Source organism: Cyanistes caeruleus, unplaced genomic scaffold (assembly GCF_971803275.1).
Source record: "Cyanistes caeruleus unplaced genomic scaffold, bCyaCae1.hap1.1 HAP1_SCAFFOLD_120, whole genome shotgun sequence".
Lineage (NCBI taxonomy): Eukaryota > Metazoa > Chordata > Aves > Passeriformes > Paridae > Cyanistes > Cyanistes caeruleus.
Genome location: NW_028255919.1, coordinates 44460 through 64702, shown reverse-complemented (window position 1 = coordinate 64702; position 20243 = coordinate 44460). Strand labels below are relative to the sequence as shown.

The 20243-nt window shown below is 44.9% G+C and overlaps 1 protein-coding gene across 1 annotated transcript in view; it reads left to right on the top strand.

Moving 5' to 3' along the window:
• Nucleotides 1–20243, top strand: part of LOC147646125 (uncharacterized) — a 325143-nt gene that overhangs the window by 290647 nt on the left and 14253 nt on the right. The window lies entirely within an intron of this gene.

Below are 20243 nucleotides of genomic sequence, written 5' to 3'. Positions count from 1 at the left end.
GACGTTTTGTCGGGGGTTCAAACATTATCCATCCACCTGAGGTATGGGTGGAACCTAACAAATCTAATTCTTCTGGGGGGCCCTATGGTAACATTGAGAACTTTGGTAATTTTTGCTTGCCAGCAGGCTTCAAGTTGTCTTAATGTGAAGCCAACAGTGCAATTGCACTCTTGCAACATTGCCAATTGATTCAGTCGAGTCTCATTACTAATTAAACCTTTAAATGCTGGAGGATCCCATTCAGGGACTCCTATGAGACAGGTGTGAAAGGATCTCCAGGTGTGGCTAGGCTCACACACATTGACCTTTGGCCAGTTCAGTGTGCCAGAGTGACCCATATGTTCTGTCACTTTTGGATGTTAGTTAGCAGACAGTTGGTCAGGACTATACACAACACAATTACCATAAGCAGTTTGTTCCATGTAAATGACACCATACTTGCAAACTCACAGCTAAACTTTAACATTAAATGGACTTTCAAAGATGCTTACACTACCTCTTGAAGGGGGAAATGCTTATACTTTATACTAACATAACAATTACTACACAGGCTAAACTCTTAAACTATTATCTAACTACTTTTAACACACGTGCTCTGGTATATATGTAGTCTAAGTGTGGAAGCAATTTGCTGAAAGGGTAAACACACAACTACAATTTGCTTTATATACAGTTAGATGGAGTCTCTACACTTTTCTTAGATCTTCTACAGAATTTCCTTCACAAACAGACTATGATTTAACAAGATTCAGTCTTGGAACATTCACTGCTCCCTTGATGTCAGCTGGCAGCTGATCGGTGACTGAGGGCTTTGATGTTCAGGTTGTTCTTCACATCCTTCTAAATCTTAAAACAAAAGAAAACTGAAAAATTGGTAGAGACACAACATCATAATAACAACATAAAATTTCTGTTGGTAAACTGTCTGTGTAGTGCTCAGACACAACTGTGTCCTGACAGCTCCACTTCTGATCCACGTCTGGAGTACCAAGGCTGTGTGGTGACTTCTCTGTTCACTGGATCTCGTGTGTTCAGAGGCACAGTCTGGTCAGATGGACAGGTGACCTTTTTGAACCTGCCAACAAAACACAGACACTTCTCCCCTTGAAGTTAATGAATTACACTAATCAAAATGCTTTTAGGATATCAATTTTCCCCGTTTTCTTAAAAAAAAATAAAAATGAGATGTATTTCTGTTATAAACATCAACATCAACACAAACCCATATATACAAGGATTAAGAACCTATAGCAGTTAAAAAATCAATTAAATCATAAACATTATTAATAACATATGTAATATAAAACTACTATTAATTACTAAAACACTGCACCAGCATCCCATAGTTAGCAAACAAACAGAAACAAAAAATCATCAGTGAAGGATTGGATCACCACCTCCGGAAATGATTCTCCAAGCCCACTTCAAAATTGATCCAGCTGCCATATTAATAGGGTCAAATTGCTGAGTCAAAAAGTGACTCAAATACTGATTTGGTACAGAAAACATCTGGATCTGTTGGCAAACATTCTGTCCAGGTAAAGTTAAGGCTTGGCCAGGGCCTGGCTTTAAACTGGAAAGATGCCTCTTAACTCATTTCTAAAACAAGGTTCTCAATAGCAGCAGCTAGGAGATGCTTACAGCACAGCAAACTGTTAAAATGCATTTGTACAAAGCAAATGATCAGAAGCCTCAGGTACCAGACCAATTAAACCATGCAGCAGTTGGTTTAATCTGAAGCCTCTCCCATGGCAGCTGATCCTCAGCAATGGTACATCTTCTTAAAATTCTGGAAACACTGAAAAATAAGAAAGCTATAAAAAACAAAAACTGCAGAGATTGCAACAACCAAAAGAACTCCTGATGAAGTCAAGGGTGTCACAGACTGCATTCACTTCTATCCACAAGCAGGTGTTCATCAGTGTTCTATCACAGCTGTTTCAGATGTGGCTATCTTCATCTCTCTAGGAAAATAACTATACTTTGCAGTTTAGACAAGTGTCTCCAATAAAACATAAACAATTTAAATTAAACAATATTTAAACCTAACAATAATGATTTATGACAAAAGGAAGTAACAAACTTAACCTTAAAAGAATATCTAAGTTATAAAATTTAACTTAAAAACATTCAAGCCTAAACATAATAAAACTTGACTTTTCTTAATTCTATTAACACTTAATCTATATTAAATAAAAACATAACTTATTGTGTTACTACAAAGAGGCAACTAAAAGTTTGATATATACCTTTTAAACACAATATCACAGTAACATGGATTCACTATAAAGATTATAAAAATGTAACAAGTACATCACAATTCTATGTCATCTAGCTTTGAGAATAACTGCAAATGGTACTAAAAATACTCATGCATAACAGGAATTTGCCTAGTATATGTTCAAATTGGTTAGGATTTTAAAGTGCAGTTTTTCTAGAGAAAAACCACAACAACACAGAATTTGGCAAATTGCCATTCAGCTTTTGTAGCACTTTTCAGAAACATTAAGTCTAATTCTTAAACTAAAATCTAAAATCCAAATTGGTATATATGCAGTTATATGTGTTTTATATAACAAAAGGACTCACATTGAAATTACCTTATTAAAATTGTGGGAAAAAAAAGCAAATGGGTAATATATACTTTAACTTAACTTTGTCTTGTACAGTAAAGTTCTCTTAACTAATTAATTTTTTTAAACCATAAATATCTTTTGTAGATAACATCAATTGGCAGGTTTTCTTAGTAGCTGTAAATTATACCATATTTTAACCTTAGGTTTTAAGGCTAATTATTGCAAGGTAACTTCTGTTAATATTCACCTTAAACACCTTTTTTTTTGAAAAGGGGCCTTTTTAAACGTTCAAAGAATCACAATAATTTCTCCAGTAAAACCGCCGTGGGAATGTTGTATCCAAGCACATCCTCCAGCACTGCACTTTCCTCCTGTGAATTCCCTGTGCAGGGAATGTGGCTGTGCTTTTCCCTGCTCTGTTCACTGACAAACAAACCTGAGCCCGTGGGACTGTCAGAGCTCCTTCATGCCATGAAATCAGGTTGTGTTTCTCATGGCATGTTCTGGAGGAGCTTTTCTTGGTGTGTCCTGTGCTGCTGGAAATGACACAAGAGCCAGGAGGGAACAGAAGCTGCTGCTGCCCGTTGGCTCAGGGCCAGGGAACCAAGTTGTGCTCCCGGGCAGTTGGGCCCTGCTGGAAGCAGAGCCGCGTTTCCCTTGAGCAGCTCAAGCTTGTGACAGCTCCAAACAGGAAAACTCAGCAGAAAACTCTTCCTCCAAACTCAGCTGCTTTCCCTCCTGCAGCTGTTTGGGAAAGAGCCTCAAAGCACAGACTCTGCTGGGAGCCATTGGTGCATTTCCTCCCTCCCGGCAGCAGCAGCTCCTGAGCCCTTCACGGGCTCCTGGCCCTTCCCAAACCCTTCAGCTCCCTTTGAACACTCAGCAGTCACTAACATATGCATTTCTTTCATATTTAAACTGCATTTAAACTTCTCCTTTTCTCTCCTCTCTATCTTTTTTATCTCCTCTTTATCTCCTTTAATCCCATCAGCACCAGTAGGATGGGGATGGAGTCTTGGGGTGGGTGTGGGATGAACTGAGGATCCAGCAGAGAAGGGCAAGGCAGAGGGGAGAGGACTCAGCCAACCCTTCTCCTGCTCTCTCCTCCCCCAGGCTCCAGCTAAAGCAAGTCAGACTGGAAAGGATCCCACAAATGCTGTGTTCTCCTCCCTCTGAGCTTGGCTGGGGATCCTCAGCTTCAGCCTGGTGCAGTGGCTGAGATTTGCTAATTTGAGTTTTTTGGCTAATGCACTAAATAATGTGGTGGGTTTAGCGCTGGCTGAAATCTCCAGGGCACTTACTCATTTCTCACTGTGAGATATGGATTAGGAGAAGGGCAAAATAGGCTTAAAACTTAGAAGGAATAAAGGAACTTTATTAACAGGACTACAAGAATGAGAAACTCTAATAGAACTTTCAGAACGCCTTTCCTCTCCTTTTTTTTTTTCCTGACACTGTAGAGATAGAACTTGGGATGTTAACACAGTATTAATTACACAGTAGTTTTGTATTAGTTTTTGTAGGGAGAGAAGTTTTTTCCTGTTATGTCATGGAGGCTTTTTTACAAGGAATGGATTTTTTTGTGCTTTTTCATTTTTACAAATAGCAGCCACCTGGGAAGAAATTTTTCTGTCGTGACATTTTCCTGATTTTTACAGCCCTCCTAGAGGTGTGTCAATGGATTATGAATTCATGGGGTTTTATTTTAAGGATGAGTTGTTTGAAGGCAAAGGTTCTCTTCATTTGTTTTTGTGATCATCATTGGAAACAGAAGTTTTCTTCTCTCCCTGGGGGCAAAGGGCATTTTATTGTTTTTATTTGTTTTTCTGTTCAAACTTTTATGGGATAACAGTTACTTTAACATGTGTTTGGTTTCTTTAATGGATGCTTTTGTTTAGATTTACAGTTTTAATATATTTTTATACTTTTTTCATTAATTAAAGGAGTTATTTTGTATATCATTGTTTATTTCTATGGCTTTACTATAAGAATATTTTTGTTTCAATTACCATTTTTTCATTACTTTTCTATCTAATGTTTGACTTCTTTTTTTTACTGACTTTGATGTTTTTATGTTGTTTTTTTTGTGTGTTATTACTCTGTCCTTTTCTGTCCCTGGAGAGATGAACAAGGTTTGTAGGTCTCATGTCTGTACTGAAAGTGTTAATATCTTGCCCAGCCTCATATTCTTCCTAGTGTTCCAAATAAATAGGTACTGTGAGGGATACATATCACAGGTGAGCACCCACTGCACAATCTGCTTTGGATTAAATCCCATCTCCGTCTTCATCAGCTCACAGTCACTGTGACACTATTCCTGCATGGAAGAAACAGGCTGGGATGGCCCTTTCTGCTTTTGGTCCTTTTATTGGCAAATGAAATATTCTATTTGAAAACCTTCAAACCCTGGAGTTTCTTTGTATTTCCACCTGAAAATGCTGCCAGCCGAGGTTCCCAAGTGTGTGGTACGTGTTTGTGTGCACAGAGCAAAGGTGTCAGCCTGTGTGCGTGGCCCGGGTGTCTGTCAATGTCCATTGAAGCAGACGGCTGGAAGGGGGCTCTGCCCGCCCTGCGCTGCTCCGGGGCTGGGGCTGGGCTGGCAGAGGCTGCAGAGCGCTCTGAGAGGCACAGCCTCAGCCCCGGCCGGCATCTTGTGCACGGTGGCACAGCCTCAGCCCCGGCCGGCATCTTGTGCACGGTGGCACAGCCTCAGCCCCGGCCGGCATCTTGTGCATGGTGGCACAGCCTCAACCCCGGCCGCCATCTTGTGCATGGTGGCACAGCCTCAGCCCCGGCCGCCATCTTGTGCACGGTGGCAGCTCTGAGGGCTGTGCGAGGGACGCTCTTCCCCAGCGCTGTTTCGCGTCCTTTCCTTTCCCAGGATGGCATTTGGAAATGTTTCTTCGGCCCTATCAATACACAACTCACTGTCTTACTCACTTTATACTTAGAAGGTTCTAAGAAGACAATTAAAAGCATAGTGTGATTATGATGCACAAATAGTAGTGTTATAAATGCAACGGCAGATTAAAGATTAACAAAGATTAATTTATTATAAAATTAATAAAGCAACAAACAGCGAGGAAAAAACCACAATAAATGGACAGCGCAGTGCTGGGTGGACAGGGTCTATACGCAAGGTATAGGTGTTCCCAAATCCACGTCTGAGGGTTCTCTGGCCTGGGTTTTTATAGGGATTTTATGTCCCCAGGCTAGAATTCCAACCAGTTTCCATTCACCAAATGTCCCTGATTGTCTGGTGAATGGATTTCCTGGCCTAGAACATTGAGTCATTAAGTATCCAGGTAGAGTCTCCTCAAATGCAAAGTGAGTCTGTATGTATTTTAACATATTTCATCACAGCAGGATCGAGAGATCCGGGCTAGCGCCGATGGATATCTCGGAGGAGTAGTCTCTTCTTTGTCTTTCTTGATTGAGTTTCTGTAGTATGGGTTTGGCGGGTGTGGTGTTCGATTCTGTCAACGACCATTTTCCTGAGGCTCGTCCCTTTTGTCTTGCTTGATGGTCTCCGGCCGAAATCGGCCGGGCGTTGCCTTTCTCTGGAGGTAGACTTTCAGGCTGGTTCTTTTGTTTCTATGATGGCCTGTGTCCTGTCCTTTCCTCCGAGTTGATGAGTCTGCTGAAACTCTGCTGAAACCTGTTATCTGGGGGGGTTCTTTTGCAATTCGTGATCTTTGGAAAAGGAATTCTACCTCGACCTGGAGGAGAATTCCTTATTCCATACTTTCATTTAGTTATAATTATACATACTTTATTTAAACTTCTTATTCCGAATTTTTATTTACCCAATTCTTTATTGCAGTCCCCCACCTAATAATTTGAACACATTAAAAATTCGTGTTTTCATACTTTTTCAGAGGAATATCAGGTTAAATAATGTAGTTTTCCTCTTGGTCTAACTCTTCTATATTTTCTGTGGACAACATATGTTTATTTTCAAATTCCCTCAATGCCTTAACCGCATTTCTATTCTCTTTTTCTTCTTCTAACTTCATGATTTTTGAAAGAAGGGTAGTGTTTCCTTGTGCCTTTTCTGGGTCTATTGGGAGAGAGGCAATCTGCATTCCTTGAACGACAGAATGTATCAGTCTGATCAGACAAGGAATTAGGCAGGGTAGGAAGATGACTCCGGCAATAGAACATCCTATAAAGAATACTAGCTTTTTCCACCATGCCCCTTGCCCAAAAATTTGATCCCACCAAGAGGCTTGTAAAATCGAATTCCACTTCTGGACGGGTACATGGGCTACTTTCTTTATTTCAGCAGCTAGACCCTTTATAGTTTCTCCGAAGTCATCTATCTCCATGCAACACTCTGACTCGTTATATCTGCCACACACTCCTCCCTCCTCAGCTAGCAAATAGTCGAGAGCGAGTCTCTTTTGGTAGACAAAGGCTCTCATCTGAGAATGTTGTTTTGCTAGGAGTTCCAGGGCTTCTGAAGTGTGGTTTGAAACAACTTCTACCACAGCCTGTAACCTAATGAGCCGATTGAGGAGGTAGATTGGGGTCCTGTATCCCCAACTGCCATCATTTGCCCATGTTGCCGGTCCATAATATTGTATGATTCTTTCGGCGGGCCATTCCTCCCCCTTCCACTGGTGGTTACCTCCGGCTATTGGTAGTTCCCGTTTCAATTCCCTCTTTTGTCGGGCTAGGGTTTCAAAGAGGGGAGCACCTAAAGACCTGCTTTCATCTCTAGGTAATGTAAAGAAGAAAGGCCGAATTATTCCGAGTGTGCATGACCCTTTCCAATTTCTGGGCAATTCACTGTATGCTTTCTTTCCGCATATCCAGTAAATCCCATCCGGTGCCTTCCAATCTCTGTTAAGTTTTGCCGGGTCCTCCCAATATTCCCTCAGGCCGAGAAAGGCATGGAAGGGATTCGCCCCGTCCTGTTTGTTCCAACATAAACCAATTAGATCTATCCATTCGCAATTATTTTCCCGAGATTGGCTCCAATAGCCCTCGGGTGATTCCGGTTGCCAAATTTTTGTCTTTTTATCTGAATTTACCGAGAGAGTTTTTACACACGGGGTGTAACCAACTAGCTCGTTGAATTCCCTTCCTTCCCGACTGACACAAAAAGTTCCAATGATTCTTTTATCAATCACCCACCCCTCTGGTCGCCGGGTTGTTTTGGATAATTTTAATCCTGTCCACTTAAGTAATTGTTCTGGGGTTAATCCTTCTCCCTTCCATGGCCATCTTTCGGCTGATTTCAGGCCACCACATATCCAACAATTAGTCAATCCCAATTCGGTAGCTATTTCCTGCATCAGATCTATGAATAGATTCTGATTAGGGCTAGGTAGCTTCCAATTATCGTATTGTTTTTCTAATTGTTCGTATTGCTCACTGAGAGAGTTTAACCTCTCTTGTTCGAGTCTTTTTTTCTTATTTTCCATTTCCTGCCTTTTTAGTTCAAGAGTTAATTGTTTTATTTTATTTTCAGGGTCTGAACCATCCTCATCTTTTGCGAAACAGATCACCTGATCAAACTGCAGACACACTCTATCATCGTCATTTTTCAGTAAATCCAAAACTATCGGTTCATTACTGAATGACACTTTCGTTTCGTGTTTCAGGTTCTTCCCTTCCCAGTACAATTTCCCCCCCATGGCACAATATTTTAAGTTTGCTTTATTGTAACACAAGGGGTTGACTCTGTTGTACGCAATGAACGTTGACTGTTTCTTTCCTCCAATCCAGACAGTTTTATTACACTGCCCGCAGACCGAGATTGGGGAAACCCCTCCTATATCTCTCTTATTTCGTAGATGGGTCGCTTGGACCTCTTTTTCCCCTGTGTTATGGGGTTGCCTTTTTCTAGTACCTATCCCCGGGATGGAGCACCAAATTTTTCCTTCCAGCTTACACAGGTCCATTTGGGTACCGTTTGCCCAACATTCTCCTGCGTGCAATTCCGGAGGGCAGGCGATCCATGGCTCGGTTCGCGTGGTAGTTTGGCACTGCTCACACTTCCCCAGGGAGGTCGTCCCTGGAGGCGCCTCGGGGCCCATTCTCTCGGTCCAGCACATGGCTAGGTTCAGGATCGTCAGGATTCCCCACAATCGCATCCCTCTGCCATTCCCTCCGCCCGTACAAGAACATACGGCGGGGATAACCATCTTCTCGGCAGCAAGGACTGTCTTCAGGGGCCCTTGACGTTCTGATGGCAAACCTCCTTTTAAAGGTTGCCCACCGAGATGCCTTGATCGTGCCGCTCCTGCACGGTACTTTTACGTTTCGACGGCACTCTATTATTAGAGGTTCCGCTTTACAGTCCAAATGGCCTCGTAATCCTTTTTGAAAAAATCGGAACCACTCAGGAGAGTCGAGTTCCAAGATACCCACCCGGGTAGCAAGTGCTAGAAAAAGGTTGGTCTGTTTTAATTCCTCTTTGTAACACGCGGCACACAACCCTCTCGGTTTTTGCCCTCCCAAACAATGAGTCACCCACGTTTGTTTACAATATGCACACTTAAAATGTACAAAAGGAAAACAATAACATTCAAAATTGGTGCAACTTATCCTGTCTTCGTTGCTCTTTTGTTGTTCCGCTGAAGCCTGATTTTCAATTCTCCCGGAGGGGTTACAATTTTCCACTCGGGGGAGTCGCGAACCGAAACTTTCTTCACTCGGGAAGAGTGTGTCCAGCCCTTTTCAGCCGTACGAACCGCGGTGTCTGTAGTCAGGAGGACGAGGAACGGTCCTTCCCAGTGAGGACTGATGGGTTGCTCTTTCCACACTTTGATCAGTACCTTGTCCCCTGGTTGAATTTGGTGGATCGGAAATCCCAATGTGCTGCTTTGAGGAATCAATCCTCTTCTCCTTAACTCCTGTAAGTTTTTATTTATAGAAATGAGATAAGGTTGGAGTCGAACATCCTCTGTTTGAGGATGTTCAACCGGCATACCATGCTTGTACGGCATTCCATACAACATTTCAAAGGGGGACAGCCCAGTTTCTGAGTTCGGCATGGTTCTTATATTCAATAATGCCAAGGGGAGACATTTGACCCAGGACATTTTTGTTTCAATTGTCAATTTGGATATTTGTGACTTCAATGTCTGATTCATCCTTTCCACTTGCCCCGAGCTCTGAGGGTGCCAAGGAGTATGATATTGCCATCTGATCCCTAACGCATCGGACAACTGTTTGATAATTTTTGAGGTGAAATGTGTACCCTGGTCCGAATCAATATGGTCTACAATACCATATCTAGGAATTATTTCCTCCAGTAGAATTTTAGACACTGTTTGAGCCGTGGCCTTAGCTCTGGGAAAAGCCTCTACCCAATGTGTCAATTTATCTACTATGACTAACAAATATTTATTTCTGCCAATTTTCGGTAATTCTGTGAAATCCACTTGGATTCTTTCAAATGGTCGGTATGAGATTGGCCGACCTCCCCAATTGGTTTGCCGAAAATTCGCTCTGTTTACCTTTTGGCATATCACACATCCCTGTACCTCTTGTTTTGCAAGCTCGAAGATTCCCTTACACCCGAAGAATTTTAAAAATTGTTCAGCTAATGCCCTGGTTCCCCAATGGGTTTGTGCATGTAGTCTTTTGAGTATTCCTTTTGCTATCCCCTTCGGGACCAACTCCCTCCCGTCGGGTAACCACCATTTACCCTCTTTGAAATGTCCCCCTACCTTTTTGAAGTCTTCCTGCTCCTTTTCCGAAGGAAGCACTGAAACCTCTGGGGGTTCCCTTGGGACTAGCTCAGAAATACTTACGGTCAACAATGCCGCTCTTTTCGCCTCTTTATCCGCTAAATTGTTTCCCCTTGTATGGAATTGTCGTCCGGTCTGGTGTCCTTTTACATGAACCACAGATATCTCCAGTGGCTCCCTGACCGCTTCTAAAATTTGTCTAATTATTTCCTCATGTACCAATCCTTTTCCTTTAGTGTTGATCAGACCCCTTTCTTCCCAAATTTTCCCGAAGGTATGCACTATCCCAAATGCATATCTTGAATCGGTATAGATGGTTCCCCTTTTTCCCTTCAAGCCTTTTAGGGCTTTTAGGAGAGCAAAGAGTTCACAAGCCTGTGCTGACCAATTTGCTTTTAGGGGACCCGATTCTACAGTCTGTCCTGTTATACCATTTATGATGGCATAACCCGATTTACGTTTTCCCTCCATCATTCTCGAGGAACCATCGATAAACCATTTTTCTCCTCCTTCCAATTCCTGATCCTCCAGATCGGGTCTTACTTTAGTCTGTAATTCCACTGCTTCAATACAATTATGTAGTAGCTTTCCCGTTGGTTCCCCGTACAAAAATTGCGCAGGGTTTTGTGCAGAGGTTGTCCTTAATTCCAATCCTGGCGAACTGATTAACATGGCTTCATATTTCAGAAGCCTTGAATCGGTCAACCATTTCTCTGCTTTTTGTTGTAAGATATTTCTTACATCATGTGGAGTATAAACTATCAGGGGAGCTCCAAACGTTACCTTTTTGGCTTCCCCAACCAACAGTGCTACTGCCACAATTGCTTGCAGACACGTAGGCCAGCCCCGACTGACTGGATCTAGGATTTTGGACAAAAACCCTATGGGTTTCTTCTTTTCTGCCCATTCCTGGGTTAAAACTCCCTGTGCTGTTGGTCCACTTATGTCGACAAACAGTTGAAACTCTTTTCTGATGTCTGGTAATGTTAGAACTGGAGCAGTGACAAGGGCATTCTTTAGTTCTTGAAATTTAATTTCGTCTTGCCCTGTCCATTTTAATCGATCTGTATTTAGCCTTTCATACAGAAATTTCACCTTTTCACTGTATCCCTCAATCCACTGTCTGCAATATCCCATGAGCCCTAAAAATTGCCTAATTTGTCTCTTGGTTTGTGGGGCAGGAAGTTCAAGAATTCCCACCACCCTCTCGGGATCTAATTTCTTTTTCCCTTGTGATATCCAATGTCCAAGATATTTTACTTCGGGCTCGGTGAATTGCAACTTGGATTTAGATACTTTCAACCCCTTTTGTCCCAGAAAATTCAGCAGGGAAATGGTACATTTCTTCACCTGCTCTTCCGTGATTCCGGCGATTAGCAAATCGTCTACATATTGTAATAGTTTTGTCCCCTCCTCTGGAGTGCATTGAGTGAGTAGCTGCTCTAAGGCTTGTCCGAACAAGTTCGGAGATTCGACGAATCCTTGTGGAAGGACCGTCCACCGCAATTGCTGATTTCGATTGGTATCTGGGTCCTCCCAGCGAAAAAATTCCTACTCCCTTCATCCAGAGGACATGTCCAGAAAGCATCTTTTAAATCAATTACACTATACCATACATCTTCTGGTGAGAGTCTGTTTAGTAGAGTGTAAGGATTTGCTACCACCGGAAACCTGGTTCGGGTTCTAGCATTTACAGCTCTCAAGTCCTGAACCAATCGGAAGTTCCCATCGGCTTTCTTTACTGCCAGGATGGGGGTGTTATGTGGGGACATGCAGGGCTCGAGCGTGCCTCCTTTGAGCAGCTCGTCAATTATTAATTTCAAACCCTTCCTCCCTTCGGCTGGGATGGGGTATTGTCGGATCCTTATCGGATTCTCTGGATTTTCAATTTCAATTTTGATGGGAGCAATATCTAATTTTCCCACTTCCCCTTTTGAGTGCCATACTCGGGGGTCAATTTCTTTTTCATCTTTTGAAGTTAAATGCAACACCTTCACTACTAACTCTGAATTTTTCACAACGATATTTATTCCTAAAGCTATGATCATATCTCTTCCCAATAGATTGTAGTCTGCTTCTTCCACAAGCAACAAATTTCCTAAACATATCTTATTTTCTGACTCGATTTCCACCTCCTTGATTACCGAGACTTTAAATGGATCTCCTTTTGCGCCAATTACAATTACTTTTTCTTTACTCGTTTCACACCCTATAGGTAACTTCTGCAGGGTGCTTCTCTCAGCCCCGGTATCAACCAGGAAACTCATTTCCTGGCGGTGGGGACCTACCTTCAATTTTATCAAGGGCTCTTTTGCTGTTACTGTCCCCATTTGAAAGAGCCCAAGACTTCCCTAATCTTCTTTAAATATTTGTTCATCTTTTATTCGTTTCCTGCAATCCTTTTTCATGTGTCCTACTTTCTTACAGTAGAAACACTCTGGAGGATCCTTTCGAGGAGGAGTTTCCTCCTTTTGAGATCCTTTTTGTTTTTTAGGTATCTGTTTACCCTGTTTCTGTTCGTGTTTTTGAACTTCTTTTACTGCAGCCACTAATATTTTGGCTTGAAGTTTCTGTTTTTCGTCTTCTCTCCTCATATAAACCTTCTGAGCTTCCCTTAGAAGCTCTTGGAGACTCTTCTCCTGCCATCCATCAATTTTCTCAAGTTTCTTGCTAATGTCCTCCCATGATTTAGCCACAAACTGCATTTTAAGCAGGACCTCCCCCACCGGAGAACTGGGATCAGTCCCGGAGTAAATCTGCAGACTTCTCCGCAACCTTTCTAACCATTCGGTAGGGGATTCCTCCTTTCCCTGACATTCCCCAAATACTTTGCTAATGTTCTCTGGGGACCGCCTCTCTTATTCCTTGCACGATGATATTCCTCAAATCCATCATGCTTCTTCTCCCTTCCTCGGTCTGGGCGCTCCAACTCGGGCTCACACTCGGCCACTTTTGGTCACCGGGTGTTCCCTGCGGGTGCCGCCTTTCCCAGTCCCTGATGCTCGCCTGCTTAATCATTTCTCTCTCCTCCTGGTTAAACAGGGATCTCAGGATGGCCATTAGATCTTCGTAGGTGTAAATACTACTCCCTAGAAAATCGTCTAATTTTTCGGCCACTCCAAATGGGTCATCTAGCAGTCGCCCCATTTCTTTTTTGAATGCTCGTACATCCCCTGAGTTAAGGGGCACGTTTACAAATCCAATTACTCCGGGGGCGGTTGGCACTTCCCTGAGAGGGAACATTCGATGCCCATTTTCTGTCTCTCCCCATTCTCCATTCCCTATTTTTGATTTCCACCGAGTCCTGCTTGCAGGAGGGGAACTGGAGTTTGCGGGAGGGTTTCCCCTCATTGCTGGCGGAATGTCTGCCGCAGCTAAGTGACTCAGAGGGTTCCCTTCTGATACTTTCGGTGGTCCCAGCTGTGGTGGCCGGACCGGGATTTGTGGAGGGGGTAAGCCCCATCCTTGCGCCAACACCGACTCCAAAGAGGGTGCGGTGGCTGGGTTTTCTGCAGGTGGGGGTGTAGTGAGGGTTTCCGGCACTACTCCCGGTGGTTGAGGGGAGCGTGCTTCTGCCAGTTGCCCCATGGAACCCTCGGGTGCTGATGGTACTACTTGGTCCATCACCGGAGGCTCTACTGGCCCGCGGTACGGAGGGGGTAAGTGATCCAGGGGTTCCCAGGTCTCTGTTTTATGTTCGTTTTTCTGTTTCACTGGAAACAGCCGTACTTTGGTATTTAACCAGAGTTTGGCATATTCTTTCTCCTCAGCGTCTGACGAGACCTTTTTCTCTATGTGTGCGAGTAATTCTCTGCACGTCCATTTATCAAATGTCCCCAATACTGGCCAAGTGAGGCAGTTTCTTAATTCCTGTCCTCCCCAAATCTCGGCACAGTAATAAATCATTTTTGCCTTGGATTTCCCTCGTTTTTCGGGACAACTTTCCCAATTTCTCAACATCCGCCCTAAAGGACTCTCCGGTGGGATGTCTAGCATTTGTTTTGATTCCTCTGATGGGCTTTTCTCGTTATCTAGTTTTTGCAGTCTGCTTTTTCTCTGTCCCATTTTCTTACGATTCTTACCTGCTCTGCGTTGTGTTCGTCTTTTCTTTTTTTCGCTTCCGAAAGTCCTAGATCGCGCCAATACTTATCTCTCGGTTAGCTGTACCGGGGTTTTCTCGGTGTTTTCGACTTTCTAAATCTTTTGGCTGAGAGAGTTTACCAGTTCCAGAGCTCGACTGGACGTCCCTTCCTCTCTCAGCCCCTTTTTGATCGGTCCCCTGAGACTCCCTTTAGCCTCAGGCTTTACGAGTAAGGAAAGAGAGACCCTTTCACACAGAATCGCTTCCTTCGCGGCCGGCCAATTCCCTCGCGGGAGGATGGAAACGCGGCCTTGAAGTCCACACTCGCTTCGTGACCAGGTCACGTCTCTCACAAACTCGCCCGATCACCCGCCCAACCTCACAGTACTTACAGCAATTTCCTGCGAGGGCGTCTTCGTGCACGTATGACTTTTTATGAGCTACCAAGCCGCGGCTTTCCCGAAGGCTCCCAGCCTTCCCGAGCTCTCTGGATCCGTTTCCTCTTTATTATGGTTTTTTCCTCAGCCTAAATTTGGTTCGGCAATCGGAGCGAACTGCGGAGGGTCTCTGCTCCCCAGGCCGCTGAAATCAGCGGGGGTACCCCCCTGGACAGCGAGATTCTCCCACAGTTTCTTCCGATCCGAGTCACGGCACCAATCTGTTATAAATGCAACGGCAGATTAAAGATTAACAAAGATAAATTTATTATAAATTAATAAAGCAAGGAACAGCGAGGAAAAACCACAATAAATGGACAGCGCAGCGCTGGGTGGACAGGGTCTATACGCAAGGTATAGGTGTTCCCAAATCCACGTCTGAGGGTTCTCTGGCCTGGGTTTTTATAGGGATTTTATGTCCCCAGGCTAGAATTCCAACCAGTTTCCATTCACCAAGTGTCCCTGATTGTCGGGTGAATAGATTTCCTGGCCTAGAACATTGAATCAGTAAGTGTCCGGGCAGAGTCTCCTCAAATGCAAAGTGAGTCTGTATGTATTTCAACATATTTCATCACAGCAGAATCGAGGGATCCGGGCTAGCGCCGATGGATATCTCGGAGGAGTAGTCTCTTCTTTGTCTTTCTTGATTGAGTTTCTGTAGTATGGGTTTGGCGGGTGTGGTGTTCGATTCTGGCAACGACCATTTTCCTGGGGCTCGTCCCTTTTGTCTTGCTTGATGGTCTCCGGCTGAAATTGGCCGGGCGTTGTCTTTATCTGGAGGTAGACTTTCAGGCTAGTTCTTTTGTTTCTATGATGGCCTGTGTCCTGTCTTTTCCTCCGAGTTGATGAGCCTGCTGAAGCTTGTTATCTGGGGGGGTTCTTTTGCAATCCGTGACTTTAGAAAAGGAATTCTGCCTCGACCTGGAGGAGAATTCCTTATTCCATATTTTCATTAGTTATACTTACACATACTTTATTTAAACCTCTTATTCCGAATTTTTATTCACCCAATTCTTTATTACACCCAGGTCGGGCTGTTGTGCCCCTGATGGTGATCCCTGAGTGACCTCTCCCTGCCCTTGTCCCGACCCACGAGGACTTGGATTTGTTTCAGTTCAGTGAAATTCATGGTGATTTGGGGGGAGCTGGAGCAAAGCAGCTGGAAAGCACAGTGGGCTTGACAGGGACTGAACCGGGGCAGGAGTTGGGGCTGCCTCGAGTGAGCTCTCACAGTGTGAACCTTCATGGGGTCTTTAAGGGAATTTTGTTGAAGTTTGACATTCTTTATTAAAAAAGCAGTCACAGATGGAGCTGTGCTTTCAGCTTGAAATGAGGGGATGGAACGTGGGCACTGGGACTTCCGTAACCTCAAGTTGTTCCTTAATCCTGGACACTTTAGCTTTTGCAATCTGAAGCCCTTCAGCAGCAATGTCTCTGCCACCCCCTGGTTTCTGGCTCAGACCCAGCTCGCAGCTTGGACAAGGTCTGGGCTTTGTCCTCTTGAGCTTCGGGAGCCTCCCGGGAAGCACCAGCCCTCCCCAGCCCACCCTTGGTAGCACTTTTTCTTTTCTCTCTGCTGACAGTTTTATCCCCAAAACTGCCGTGGGAATGTTGTATCCAAGCACATCCTCCAGCACTGCACTTTCCTCCTGTGAATTCCCTGTGCAGGGAATGTGGCTGTGCTTTTCCCTGCTCTGTTCACTGACAAACAAACCTGAGCCCGTGGGACTGTCAGAGCTCCTCCATGCAATGAAATCAGGTTGTGTTTCTCATGGCATGTTCTGGAGGAGCTTTTCTTGGTGTGTCCTGTGCTGCTGGAAATGACACAAGAGCCAGGAGGGAACAGAAGCTGCTGCTGCCCGTTGGCTCAGGGCCAGGGAACCAAGTTGTGCTCCCGGGCAGTTGGGCCCTGCTGGAAGCAGAGCCGCGTTTCCCTTGAGCAGCTCAAGCTTGTGACAGCTCCAAACAGGAAACCTCAGCAGAAAACTCTTCCTCCAAACTCAGCTGCTTTCCCTCCTGCAGCTGTTTGGGAAAGAGCCTCAAAGCACAGACTCTGCTGGGAGCCATTGGTGCATTTCCTCCCTCCCGGCAGCAGCAGCTCCTGAGCCCTTCACGGGCTCCTGGCCCTTCCCAAACCCTTCAGCTCCCTTTCAACTCTCAGCAGTCACTAACATACGTATTTCTTTCATATTTAAATTGCATTTAAACTTCTCCTTTTCTCTCCTCTTCTATCTTTTTAATCTCCTCTTTATCTCCTTTAATCCCATCAGCCCCAGTAGGGTGGGGATGGAGTCTTGGGGTGGGTGTGGGATGAACTGAGGATCCAGCAGAGAAGGGCAAGGCAGAGGGGAGAGGACTCAGCCAACCCTTCTCCTGCTCTCTCCTCCCCCAGGCTCCAGCTAAAGCAAGTCAGACTGGAAAGGATCCCACAAATGCTGTGTTCTCCTCCCTCTGAGCTTGGCTGGGGATCCTCAGCTTCAGCCTGGTGCAGTGCCTTAGATTCTCTAATTTGAGTTTTTTGGCTAAAGCACTAAATAATGTGGTGGGTTTAGCACTGGCTGAAATCTCCAGGGCACTTACTCATTTCTCACTGTGAGATATGGATTAGGAGAAGGGAAAACCAGGCTTAAAAGTTAGAAGGAATAAAGAAACTTTATTAACAGGACTACAAGAAATAAGAAACCTGAATAAAACCTCCAGAAACCTTTTCCCTTCCCACCCAACTTTTTCCTTTCTCAGCTGACAATGTAGAGATAAAACTTTGGATGTTAATGCAGTACCAACTATACGATAGTCTTTTCATCAGTCTCTGTAGAGAGGAGAGTTTTCTCTTCTCATTCCATGGAGAGCTCTCCACAAGAAAAGTGTTTCCTCATGGCTTTTCATTTCTATGAATATCTGCCACCCAGGGCAAAACTCTGCCTCCATGCCTTCCTCCCATTTCCACACCACTCTGAGGTGTCTTCATGGGCCATGAACTCAAGGGGTATTATTTTAAGGTTGAGTTATTCAAGAGTTACTCTCTTCATCTGTCTCTGTGATCATCTCTGGGGACAGAAGTTTTTTTCTTCTCTCCCTGGGGACAAAGGATCTTCATCAGCTCTCATCTCTCTCTCTGTTCACGCATCTCATGGGATCACAGCTACTCCAGCACCTGCTTGGCTTCATCAATGGATACCTTTGCTCAGATTTACACTTTGAATCCTTCATTCCCCCCAATACTCTTTCATTAATGAAAGGAGTTATTTTTCAGAACGTTATTGTCCATCTCCATGGCCCTAGCAAAAGACTATTTCAGCTTATTAAAGCATCTCCTCATTCTCCTTCCACCTGAGGCTTGACTCTTCCTCGTACTGACCTTGATGTTTGATGTTGTCTTTTACGTGTCGATCGCTCCCACTTTGCGCTCTCTGGAGAGGGGATGAAGGCTGCAGGTGTCATCTGTGTAGTGAAATGGTTAAATGTGACCCAAGGTGTGGCAGGCATTCCTGGTGTGGGATTTCAGCTCAGCAGCCCCTGGAAGGCAGGGGACGGTTTCCAGCTTGGAGCCGTCTGTGCAGGCCATGGCGGGGATGGGCGAGATGTCAGCAGCCGTGGCCCGGCCCAGCTTAGGGCCGGGGTCCCCCTGGGGAGGGCTTCAGCCACCCCACTGGAATGGGACTGGGAGGGCTTCCCGGGAGGGGCCACAGCAGAGCCCGGCCTGGCCTGGGGCCGGGGGAAGTCCCGCAGTCTCCATCCCCCCAGCCCAGAGCCACTGGGCTCCAGCCCAGCCCCCCCAGGCCACACAGGCCGCGGGCAGCGGGGCCAGCCACACCACAGCTCCAATACCTTTCCAGGCTGCAAACAAAAAGAGACAACTTCCCCAGCTGGAGCTTTTAAAAGGTGCTATTCACAAAGGTGATCTCACTTTTCAGTGCTGCAAAATGCTGTCAGTTCTCAGAACTGGCCGGCCATTGGCCTGATCTCAAGCAGAGAGAAACTCCCAGCAGCCGCTCTCAGAGAAATCACTTCTGTGGGTGTTTTCTGCTTTTTTCTCTAAAATGCCAAACCACCACAGCTGGCCTGCTGGGAAGGGGTTCGGTGCCCCCTCCCCACCCCTTGGAGGGCAGAAAGAAAGAGAGCTTCCCACGTTTCTTTCCTCTCTTAAATCTGTTGTCATCAAAGTGTTTCCAGCTTTTCTAATTGCCTTAGCAATGGGCCTGTTCTCAGAGCCAGCCAGTGATTGGTTTTGCCAGGCATGGAGAAAGCTTTTAGCAGCTCCTTTTAGCAGAAATAGCATTCCCATGGCTGGCTTCTTCCCTCCTCACCAAAATTTAACCCATGCAAAACCAACAAAACTGGCCACTGGTGGTCCTGGGGCAGGGGAACCTGCAGGCTTGGAGAAAACTTGAAGAACTTGTGTGGAGCCATTCAAAAATGTAACGTGGCTTCATATCTAGACACACAGCTAAAACCCAGCTATTTCTCTATTCTTTTTCTTTTCAGCTGAGAAAGGAAGTCACAGGTAATGGGGTCTCTATTCCACATCTCTTGGGTCCCTGCCTCGTAGCTCACAATTTGGATGAAAGTTACCTATTTGATCCCTCTGGCTTCCTCCTCCCACCATCTCCTACATCTTCCCCCATTCTTCTGTGACTTTCTTCTTCTCTTTCCTTATGACCATTGCAGCCTCATCTCTGTGGCTCACAAATGTGCCCAGGGGGCTCCAGGGGTGAGGCACAGGCCCACATGCTTCTTTGAGATGCCCCAGCAGTGCTGCAGCAGGCTGATGGCTGTACAGTTCCTTTGGCACAGGAACAGGCATTCCTGGGTTTAGTCAGAAGCATCAGTGGCCAAAATCCCAATTTCCTTTGGTTTAGTCCCATCTCAGAGCTCAGTTGTGGGGCAGGATGTGGGTGCTTGGGGCACTGCAGCCCATGAACGATGCACGGTCCCCAGGGGTGGTATATCTGGAAACATTTATTACAAGTGTACATCACTTTTGTGCTGTTTTTCCTATTGGGTTAGAATAGTGTGAGCCTGGGTAGCCAATAGTATAAATGTTCAGATGGCTGCTAATGAATAATAGCCATGATCAATTCCCTATTAGCAACATCAATTTTATTTCCCTAGGACAAGCGCTTGTATAACAATTTCTTCTGCAAACTACTCTGCTTCTGCTACTTGTTTCATTTTAGAAACTCTGTTCCATCCATCCTGCCTTGACTGAGGAGCAATCTTTGTTCTCTTAGGACAAGTTCTCTTTGTTTTCTCTCTCCACAGGGCAGTCTTGGAGTTACTCTTGGATCTCTTGAACAACAGGGTTTGGCTCATTGTCAGGCTGTAAATAATGAGCGGTGGGACCACTGGTGCTGTGAAGTCGATTTATTGCTGAAATATATCAGAAAAGGTCTCAGTCTGAAGGCATGAGATTTTGGAGGGGTAACAAGTGGGCCATGGCTCAAAG